General features: G+C 38.6%; 1 non-coding gene across 1 annotated transcript; it reads right to left on the bottom strand.

Annotated features, from left to right (window-relative positions):
* Positions 1–9,953: 9,953 nt before the first annotated feature.
* LOC147949776 (small nucleolar RNA R71) lies at positions 9,954–10,060 on the bottom strand. Its single transcript, XR_015565526.1, has one exon. It is a non-coding gene; the product is annotated as a small nucleolar RNA R71 (small nucleolar RNA).
* Between the last annotated feature and the right edge of the window lie 1,702 nt (positions 10,061–11,762).

The following is an 11,762-nucleotide window of genomic DNA, read 5'->3' as shown; positions in this document are numbered from 1 at the left end:
TAAGGCAAGTTTTAAAGTATAATTATTTGCTTAAGGCAAGTTTTAAAGTGTAATTATTTTTAAATAATTAGGAAGAAGTATACTTGATAATGGAGAAATTCATTTTGTACGTGGAAGTCTGGAAGGGGATGGAGTATATATATATAGACAAGCGGATGGAGTAAATACATATTATATATATATATTATATTATATATATTATTCATATTTAACTTACGTTTTGTTCATATTTTTCTTATGTTTTGCTTATATTTTTCTTATGTTTTTCTTATTTTTTTGCTACTTTTTCATTATTTAAATAACTATAACATTAAAAGTATAGTCACATTAAATTAGTTCAATAACTATAATATAATTTTACAGAATCAATAAAATATTACTTTCATTTTAACTGTCATTTTATGACTTAAGTTTGATTTCATAATCGTTATTTCAGATTTTTAATACATGTTTAAAAACATTCATATTCTATCCCAAATGCTTTATGTTTTGACCAATTAGAAATATAGGTAATGTATTGAAAATGGTAGAATAGAAAAAACTTAAAAAAAAAGTAATTTTAAAAGGAGAAAATATCATTTAATTTAAATTGAAAAATGAAAAATGAAAAGCACAAGAAGTTTAGTTTTGATTTTGGCTCTAATTCACAACACAATAAAGATAAATATGAAGTTTTAATTTGAGTTTTTTTAGTTTTTAATAAGAGTAGGATTTAAACTGATTTCTAGTTAAATACTTTCTTTTTTCTTTTTTTTTTTGAATAAAATGTTAAATTATATTCAAAGAAAAAATAACGTTTTACATCAGCTTTGTTTGAAAGAATAAAACTTAGACTGTTTTAACAAAATCCCTAAGTTATTAAAGCCAAGAAACTATCTCCTCAAAACCGGGTAGCTAGCCAAGCCTAGAGACCCATAGCATAGCATCGATCACCCTGTCTTTCAATGGCCAAAAGTTGAGCTCTTATTTGCTTGTCAAGCCAGCTAATAAGACTTGTCGCAGATGTAGGAGTCTCCCCATGGCGCCTTGCGTTATGCTCCCGCCAGACAGAGTACACCGTGAGTTGAAAGGTATATCTAGTTAAGAACCCGGACACCCGATCAGCTTGCGTTCCAGAAATAATGTCGAGTAGCTGTGACCAAGAGGTAGTAAAACGAGTCATATAAAGATTTTGTGCTATACCAGACCAAACTGCAGCGGTATAAGGACAAGAAAAGAACAAATGGTCTCTTGTCTCCACCGGAACAGAGCAGAACACACAGCTTACATCACCTCCATTTCTCCAAGTGACCATTTGATCCCCCGTCGACAACCGATTATGAACTGCAAGCCATGCGCAAAAAGAATATTTCGGAGTTGCATGAGCAAACCAAACACCCTTATGCCAAGCAACTTGATTTGAAGCTGTGCGTATATGGTTCCAGGTATCCTTTGTAGAAAATGTGTCCTTATAAACATCACCTTTACCGCGCCATAGTACACGATCTGCCTGAGAAGGAGTTCTAGACTGATACGCTTGATGCAAAACCTCTTCAATGTCATTCAACACGGGATTACGGTGAGTCCTTCGCCGTCTCTCGTACCATGCGTCATGGAGGGTCATATGTTCTCGGATACCCAAATCAATCATACCCCATGGACCCACTTTATCCAACAATCGCCCGTGCACCGACCAGTTATCATACCAGAAAGACGTAAGAGCTCCACTCTGCACTTCCACCTTAACAAAAGTTTTTGCCAAATCTCTGTATTTCAACAATTTTTGCCACATCCAGGAGCCAGATAGTGATGCAGGCGGTATCGACCAAAAGCAACCCTCTTTAAATAAATTCAGTTATGACCATTGAACCCATAATGATACTCCCCCAGAGACCAAACGCCATATCAGCTTTAAACAACTTACATCATTTGTCTGTTTCAAAGATCTCAGTCCTAATCCACCTTCACACTTCGGTTGACACACCACAGCCCAGGGTAACTTTGCCTTATTAGTATTCACAGTCGGACCAGACCATAAAAACGCAGAATATAAACTGTCCAGCTCGGTAATGGCTTCCCGTGGGAGTCGAAAAGCACTCATCCAAAAACTAACTATGCTCCAAAGGACCCAACGGATGAGGTCAAGGCGCCCTGCAAAAGAGAGGTGACATGCAGTCCACGTTTTTACTCTGCTGCAGATTTGGTCAAGTAAAGGGGCAAGAGTTCCGGTACCAAGTCATCGAGAAGTTAAAGGGTGACCAAGATATCTAACTGGGAGCTGTCCCAGACCAAAACCGTATCGTGCGCCCATTAACTCGTTAGTGTCCGGTGAGACTCCACCAAGATACAAAGTCGTTTTCTCCATACTAATCCTTAAGCCTGATCGCTTAGCAAAGAGATTCAATACTTGGACTATACCATCAACAGATCTAATTTTCCCATCAGACAATATCATGAGGTCGTCTGCAAAACAAAGGTGATTTAACCGCATATTCTTACAACGTGGGTGGTATCCAAACTCCTGTAAACCAGCTGCCTTGTCCAACATTTTGGAGAGCACATCCATACAGATGACAAAAAGGTAAGGTGAGAGCGAGCAGCCCTGACGCAGTCCTCTAGCACTTCGGAAATAACCTGCTAGCTCTCCGTTGACCTGAACCGAGAAAGAAGCCGTGGTAACCCATAGTGAGATCCAATGGATGAAAACAGGAGGAAGTTGCAGAGCGCGTAAGACATTAAACAAGAAAGACCACTGAACGGAGTCAAAAGCTTTCGAAATATCCACCTTCATCGCACACCTCGTGGAGACAGTATTCTTATGATAGTCCTTGACAGTATTCTGTTGCTAAGAGAACGTTTTCAATGAGTAATCTATCTGCCACAAACGCTGATTGGTTTCCGGCAATGAACTGAGGCAGTATACGTTTGAGTCGGTTAGCAACAACCTTCGAGATGACTTTGTACAACACATTACAACAGGAGATGGGTCTATAGTCTCGCATCACCCTAGCCTCTTTTTTCTTCGGTATGAGGGCCAGTATTGTAGAGTTGAGTCCCTTTGGGAGAAAACCTTTAGCAAAAAACGATTGGACCGCTACAACAAACTCTCCACCAATAGTATCCCAAGCTGCCTTATAGAATTCAGCAGTGTAGCCATCCGGCCCCGGCGACTTGTCACTTGGCATGGCAAACAAAACCTTTTTTATCTCCTCCCCCGTTACCGCCCTTGTGAGCCAGCGGCTATCCTCCTCTGAACAGCGGAAAGATAGCAACTCTGTGAGACAGTCCACTGACATTCCCTCATAATCCGCTGGTATAGTCTGCAGAAAATCTTGAAAGAAAGTCTCAACCTCCACTTTAATATCCTCTGTAGTTGTTAGTAAACGCCCATCCCGTGCTTCTATCTCTCGCATCGTATTCATAGCCTCCCGAGTGGCCGCTGCACGATAGAAAGCCTTATTATTCCGATCCCCCACTTGGAGCCAGTGGAGCTTGGATCTCTGTTTTAAAAACTTCTCTTCCAGTGCAGAGAGGCGATCCCATCGTTCATAAGCTTCTTTCTCCCGTTCCATAGCAACCACGGATGGGGAAGCCAGATTTGCCGCCTGCCTTTTACACAACTCCTCAAGGGCTTCCTTGGTTTCCTTAGATAAGTGACTCAACTTCTGCTTGGCTAAACACCTGATATGCGGCTTTAAAAGCTTTAATTTCTTGGAGAATCTGTATAGAGATGACGTAGATAAATAGATATCCTCTGTGTTATTCCAGTAGTCATGAACAAGCGGTTTAAATTCCTCCATCTCTGCTATGGCGTTAACAAACTTAAATGGTCGACGAGAAGGAGGTGTGCCTGCAGCTCTCTGCACATGAACACGACAGCGGAGGTGATCCGAGATGCCCCCTGCTTCGAATACACTATAGGATTGCATAAATGAAGCAGACCATTTGTCATTTACCAGAACTCTATCCAGCTTCTTCGATATTAAGTTACCATCCCGCTTATTACTCCACGTAAATAACGGACCATGGTAAGCCAAATCCTTCAAACGGCAATCATTTACCACTGAACGAAACTCTTGCATCCCGGGAGAGAGAACAGGTCTATTATCCACCCCCAAATGCTCATCTAGTTCTAACGTAACGTTAAAGTCTCCCATAACCAGCCAAGGTCTATTGCAAATGATTGGATATGCACGATGTGCTCTCAAATCTGTCCACAACTCCCTTCTACCTTCAACACTATTTGCCGTGTAAACAAACGTACAGAAAAACTCATCTGCGTGCTCATTGAGCTTGACCGAACATGTTATGAGCTGGCTACTTTTATAAAACGGTGTGAGGCGTACCTCATTCCTCCAGACCACCCAAATACGACCCAAATTATGATGCTCATAATTAGTCAATAAGGACCAATCCTGAAACATCTTATTCCCAATTCTCGAAACTTTCCCTTCTTTCACCTTAGTCTCCAATAAGCAGCCAAACTGAAACTTACCCTCATCCACCCATTTCTTTATCACGGAATGCTTTGTTGATTTATTAAGACCGCGCACATTCCAACAGAACATGGACATCTAATTTGTTTTTGTGGCATTCCTCTTTTTCTGATCCCTAGAAAGAATCCTAGTGGTCTGAGAAGAAGATTGCTGTATCACCTTGTGTGCCATTTTTGAGTCTCGTGCCTAGTTAAATAATTTCACAGTTAGAAATATCCTTTTTAGCTACCATAATAAACTCTTGCTTCGTATACATATTGATCAACCCGACTACAGACTTTGGTGTGGATAATGCTATTTAAAGATTAGATACAAAAAAAAAAAAAAAAATTATACCATAAATACTCAAATTAGATCAGACTAGATCATATATAACCTAAGTCATTTGATCAAATTAGATCAGATATGACCTAAGTCATTTGAACAAATTAGACAAAGTTTTCAATTTAGGGAAAATGTATATTATTCCATCTCGGTTCAGTGTCTCTTACGCATTTTTAGGCAAGAATTAATATCACCATTCATTTTATTCTAAAAACTACTTACACAACTGATATGGAACTCCTGCTTCTGTTGTTCTTTCTTTAATGAGCCAGCAACAAATGGGCAAACACATTTTTGCTTTAGTTATACCTAGCTAGGAGTACTAGTATCAAGTGTGTCTGATATGGAACTCCTGCTTCTGTTGTTCTTTGCTTTAATGAGCCAGCAACAAATGGATATCAACTCATTAATAGTAATTAACTAGATAGTTATCCATGCTGTACAACACAAGGAAATGTTTGTGTAAATTTTACTGTAAAATGCTAGTTATAAAATAATATTAGAAGTTTTATTTGATCTACTCTATACAATGTATAATTTTTTACATTTAATTTATTTGATCTACTCTATACTGTATAATTTTTAAACTGATATTCCGAATAACTTTAATTACCTAAATGAAACCCCATAGACGTTCCTTCTTCATCTTCAAGTTGATATCCTTAGAGATTCTAGATGCTATCATACTCCATACCGTCATCTTATTAGGATATGACAGAGTCCAATATTCCACAAGAGGAACAGACCCATTGTTGGTTTCATATTGAGCTCTATGGATATGCAGTATTCCGCCAACTTTGCAACCGTTTTAATGCTCTTCATTGTCTTCGTTGTTTGTACCAATGCTTTCGTCTAGTTTCTCCTAGAAATTTCGATTTCTTAACTTCAGGCGTAACCGCATGGCCAAATTTGATACCTCTTTTCCCAAAGTTTTATCAACAAAATTTCTCCCCCTAATTATCTATAGTAAAACTAAGATCACTCCAAATGCATAAACGTCTACTTAGTGTTTTTTTCTTTCTCAAATTACTATGAAACACAGATTCAACATGGATGTATGTACCTACAGCCAAGAGACTTCTTAGACTTTTCTCCTTGAAATAATTTGCACAATAATCAAAAGAAAAAAAGTAAGCAAAAACCATGAAAAATATAAGAAAAAAAAGAGTAAAACATAAGTTAAATATGACAAAATACAAAACTAAAGATCTAAAAATTGTGATACTAACATGTGGTTAGTAGTACTTTTTTTACATTTAATCTAAACAAAAGTACTACTAACCACATGAAAGAGTGATCTATAACTACATGTGGCTAATACTTTGTATTTTTTACATTTAATGTTTTATACTTTTCTAACATTAAATGCATATTCACTCATTCATTGTTTGTTTGCTCAACTCTTAATTCAGTTATACCTTTCATAACAATAGTTTAGAGAATTGCAAATGTGGAATTGATATGCTTAAATTATATTATATAGTTAAAACAAACAGAACTCTGTATTTTGGATGCTTTTACATTTTAATATATTAGTGTCTTTAGTCGGGTTTTTAAAAAGTCAGTAATTGGGTTAATATTTTCTTATGTAAAAAGAAAAATAATAATAAGAAAAATGTTTGCTAATAGAGAGTGTTAATTATGAAATAATACTAGAATATTTCCATTAAAAGAAAATTACATAAAATACTGTAATAATAAGTAAGAGGAACTGATCGAAGGAAATGAGGAAACAGACAGACTTATTACAACAAACCAGAATATAAATAAGCATATTGACAAAGTAATCCCTGGCCATTAATAAGACTATAAATCCTACGAAACACTTTCCGGTCGAATTATGTAGTGTTCTCATGATACACTTCATCGATGACGTCCATGATACACTTAACACTTCATGATAAAAATTTCACTCATTCATGTGGTTAGATCACTCATTTAATGTTAGCATCGTTAATACTTTTTTCTTATAAAGTTGGAATATATAAGTTGGCGATGAGTCATTCTTTTGAATGAAGGCATATGGTTTCAATTACGTAAGGTTTTGCCTTTTAATGCAATTTTGGAATGTCGTTTTTTCCAGAAATTTTTTTAAAGCCTCAGCACCCTTTCGGCTTCTTTTATGCTCCTTTTCGAATCCACGAAATATTCTTCCTTCATGTAAAAAAATACAAAGTAATAGCCAAAGGCTCGTTAGGTAACTGCACTGCATTAATACTGTTGAAACATATATAACAGAAGATGATGACCAATTTTGCATGTTAATTGGTTAATTGGTCAACTTTGGATAATTTTATAAGGAACTTTGGATGTTTTGGAATCAATTTTGAAATACATCAAATATTTGAAAACCAAAATCATAATACGGTAAGAAAATCAATATGATAAATGACCTGATAATATATAAATATTCATCTAGTTCGTCAGTGTCATTTATTTTATCATTTTGGATCCTTATGTTACTTGACAGTTTTTTTGTTCCTTTTCTAATTAGCATATTATCTTTTTACCTTTTTATAAACTTAACATATTATCAAAAATACATTTATCCCTAATAAATATGTTTTTGATTTTTCCCATAAAAAATTTAAACTTTAATTTCACTAGATTCCACTTAAAAAATTGTATCTACTAATATATTATATTGTATATGGTGTATCAAATGTAATAGTTCACAGTTTAATTTAATTCATGTTGTTTTTACACTATTTAAAAGAGAGAAAAAAAAAACAAGTAATAGCCCACGTTCTATATAGTACACTAGGCTGAACCCACACGTATTTTGTATTTTGGCTTGTAGATAAAATTTGATTACTTCTTATGTATACAATTAAATCATCAAAGAAAAGAAAATTTTTTCTCCACTTTCGAAGAACTTTGACACAAACTTTCCAATGAGATCTCCATGAATGAAGATCTTCCACTCTGTTGAAGTGACCATTTCTCAAAATTGCTATGGTATTATCTTCTCATCTATCATAGTTATTTCTTTTTACTGATTTATAGAATCCATAGAGGTGTGTGTCCACATGCTTAAAACTTTAGCAGTAACCATTGATTTTGAGATTTCTCAAAATACTCTTAATTACCAATGATAAAAATTTACAACAAATTACAAAAACAAATTTCTATGAAGTCTTGGAAAATAGTGAATATGTTGTAAAGCACTGGATGGTGGACTCCATAACTGATATGTTACGGTTTTGACTCACTTTGACCCCGTTTATTTGATAGTTTTGTAGTTGTTTGAATCCTTTTCAGGTTATAATAAGAGGCTAGGAAGCTAAAAGCAAGGATTGGAACAGCAGGAGCAATCGGAGCAGAAAGGAGTTGAATTGGAGCAGAAAAGCTGATTTTAGACCCAGGAGCACATGCTCCCGATTTCCGAGCACATGCTCCCAACTCTACGGTTTCATGACGACACGTGGCAAGCATCTAGGCGCCGATTCCCTGCCTAATTCCCCTTATTTTAGGCGATCCTTTGTGAGAGAAAGAGGGCTGAGATCGCTTTTTAATAGGGAGATTTGAATTTGGAATCTTTCCTTATTTTTCTCTACTTGTATGCTATTTAACCTAGGGTTTTTAGGAGAGATAGATATACCCTTTTCTTTTGTTTTTGAGCGATGTTTTTGTGAGAGGAAGAAGAGCGGCTACCTTGTGAAGCATTCTCTGAACCCTTTTTATTTTTATGTCATTGAATTTCTCATCTTTTGCTATGATTCATTTCTCTATGTCTGAGTAGTTTTCTTTGCTAGATTAGGGGTTTCAAAAGGGGTTTCATGGGTTAGCAACAAAACACAAATAGGGCTTTATATAATTGATTGTCTTCACTATTGTTAGACTTAATGCTTAGGTTGATTTGATCACCCAATCTATGATTCTAGGTTTATCTATTCATCAAAAGTGTAATAGGTTGCTAGAAAAGACATTAGTGGGCAAATTATCCTAGACCTGCGAAAGTTGATGTGTAGGTGATTTGTGAACTTATCATTCCTGTTCTTTAATGCTTGTCTGCGATTCTGGGCTCAAACGACAATTTAGGGTTTATGGACCGCCGAGCATGTGCTCCGGATGTCTGAGCACGTTCTGCGCGTTCCGCACAGAATCGATCAGATAGAGTTATTGATACCACGACAGTGGATCAGTTTATCTTTATGTTTGAGTTCTAGGCTGGTACTTAATCTATGCCCTGAATAGTTGTTTAGTTGTTATCTCTGAAATTCCCGAGAATTACCCCTGATCTAGTGTTTTGCTGATTGCCTTTTTATACCGTTTTTTAATCGCGTTACTGTTACCAAACAAACCCAACTTTGAATTGTCTTAGCTTGAAATTGAACCAATAGAACCATAGAGTAAAACTTGGTCTTCGTGGGATTCGACCCCTAAGTACTACTTATTTGATGTGCACTTGCAGTAGGAAAATAGGGTTTAAAACTCTGTCTATCAAGTTTTTTGGCGCCGTTGCCGGGGACCAAATTTTTACCTTTGGTTTTCGGCGAAATTACTAGACTAAGGCCTTACTGATTTGTCTATCTGCTTCTTCTTTGCGTGTGTTTCAGGTGCATGTCAAGAAGATCTACAAGAAGAAACAACACTGAAGAACTAGTTGCTTTGTCAGTCGCAGAGCTCTCTTTGGCAGAAAGAACAAACCGCAAGAACAGAAAGTTTCAATCCGTCAACATGGGTGACAACAGAAACAATGAGGATATGGCTGCCGAGTTGCAGCAACTACGACAACAGTTGGGGCAGTTGCTCCGTGCTCAACAAGAAAGAGCCGCGCCACCACAACCGTCCATTGGGGACAAGGACAACCCGCATGTGTTCTACACCAACCTAGCGGCGATTGTTCCTCCCACCATCCCGAGACAAGATTTTGAGATCAAGCCATAGATGATCTCTCTAGTGAAGCAGCACCTATTTCACGGTCTCTCAGCTGAGATTCCGATGGACCACATCGAGAATTTTGAGGAGATATGTAGCACCACTGGTTCAAATGGGATACCGCCAGACTATTTGAAGTGCAAGCTCTTTCCCTTCTCTCTTGCGGATAGAGCTTCACGTTGGCTGAAGTCATTGCCACCTGGGTCTCTGACATCATGGGAACAGTGTAGATCTGCGTTTCTGGACCATTTCTACACCAAGGCTAAGACCGCTGCCCTGAAGAACAAGATTTCATCGTTCCAACAGCACATTGGAGAAGCCTTCTGCGAGGCTTGGGAGAGGTACAAAGAGTACCGTAGAGAGTGTCCGCACCATGGATTCAGTGATGAACAGATTCTGGGCATTTTCTATGATGGAGTTAACTGGGACTACAGAAACGCTCTCAACTCGGCCAGCAATGGGGATTTTATGACAAAGTCTAAGGAAGGAGAATATCAGTTGATTGAGAGCCTAGCTGCAAGCTCCAGCAACAAGGCTCCTGAGTATGATAGGTCCGTGAAGGTCAACAGTGTCGATACGCAAAAGATTGACGAGTTGACAGCCAAGGTGAACCTTCTTCTGAAGGGGAGCCAGAAAACTGTCCATTTTGTCGATGAGACCGGAGACATGCCGCTAGCTCAGGAGATTTGTGATGGAGAGGATGAATCAATGGAGGTTAATTATGTGAGTGGGCAAGGTTTTGCGCAGAACAGGGGTTTCAACCCGAACTACAGAAGCCATCCGAATTTGTCCTACAAAAGCACCAACGTGGAGAATCCTCAGGATCAGGTGTATCCGCAGCAAGGAGCTCAGAATCAGATGAGTTATCAGAAAACCTTCTCAAACAACTTCCAAGGCAAACAATTTGTGCCCACTCAAAACCGTTTCCAAGGGGGGAACCAGCAGGCATATACAAGCGCTCAGCAAGCACTGCCTTTCACCAACCAGCAGTTGGGACCTTCATCTGCTAGCAGCTCTCAGGATGAGCTGAAAAACATGATGCAACAACTCTTGGTGAATCAACAAAAAGCTTCAGTGGAAATCAACGCTAAGGTCGATACCATGTACAATGACCTTAATGGGAAGTATGAGGCAGTAATGTCACATGTGAAGAAGCTCGATGTTCAAGTTGCACAGACTGCTGAAGCCGTGAAAAGAACTCCTGGGACTCTGCCCGGAAAAGGGGAAGCAAACCCGCGGAACGAGTATGTCAATGCGATTGAGCTAAGGGGAGGAAAGAAGTTACCCCCTAGAGAAGCACCATCCGCTAGGCTTGACAAGGGCAAGGGTATTGCTGAAGAATACCTTCCTCAACATGCTGCTGAGACTCCACCGTTGAGTCAAAAAGAAGCCGAAGCATCCGGCGAGCATGTGCTCCCATCCAGCGAGCACGTGCTCCCGACTCCCGATCAGACCGTTCCTACTGAGGTACCTCCTGCACGCGTGTACACCCCTAGGGTTCCTTACCCTGTTCCTCCTAAGAAATCTCGCAAGGATTTGGAGGATGCAAAGTGCAAGGAGATGTTGAGAGAATTGACGGTAAAACTACCCGTAGCTGATGTTGTTCAGATGATACCTGCTTTGAAGAGATATGTGAAAGGGTTAGTTTCTGGGAGAGTGTCAGAGGAAGAGAACGTGATGATGGTTTCAAGAGAGTGTAGTGATGTGCTGCAAAACAAAGTGCTAAAGAAGAGAGATGATCCAGGGCGATTTGTCTTATCCGTGAGAATCGGTAAAACGATTTTTGCAAACTCCCTCTGTGATCTAGGTTCCAGTGTGAACCTTATGCCATATTCAGTGGCTAAAAGGCTGGGATACACGAAGTTCAAGTCTACACGGATTTCGTTAGTATTCGCGGATAGATCCACCAAGCGCCCCATAGGAGTGTTGGAGGATTTACATGTCCATATAGGGGACACGCTTATACCAGCAGACTTTGTGATTCTGGAACTTGAAGAAGAACCACGTGGCCCCCTGATCTTAGGTAGATCATTCTTATGCACAGCTGGTGCGATTATAGATGTGCAAGGGGGAGCGATCGAT

The sequence above is a fragment of the Camelina sativa genome, chromosome 1 (genome assembly GCF_030686135.1).
Source record: "Camelina sativa cultivar CO46 ecotype springtype chromosome 1, ASM3068613v1".
NCBI lineage: Eukaryota > Viridiplantae > Streptophyta > Magnoliopsida > Brassicales > Brassicaceae > Camelina > Camelina sativa.
The sequence above is the reverse complement of the archived record's forward strand: the minus strand, read 5'-3'. Positions and strand labels throughout refer to the sequence as shown.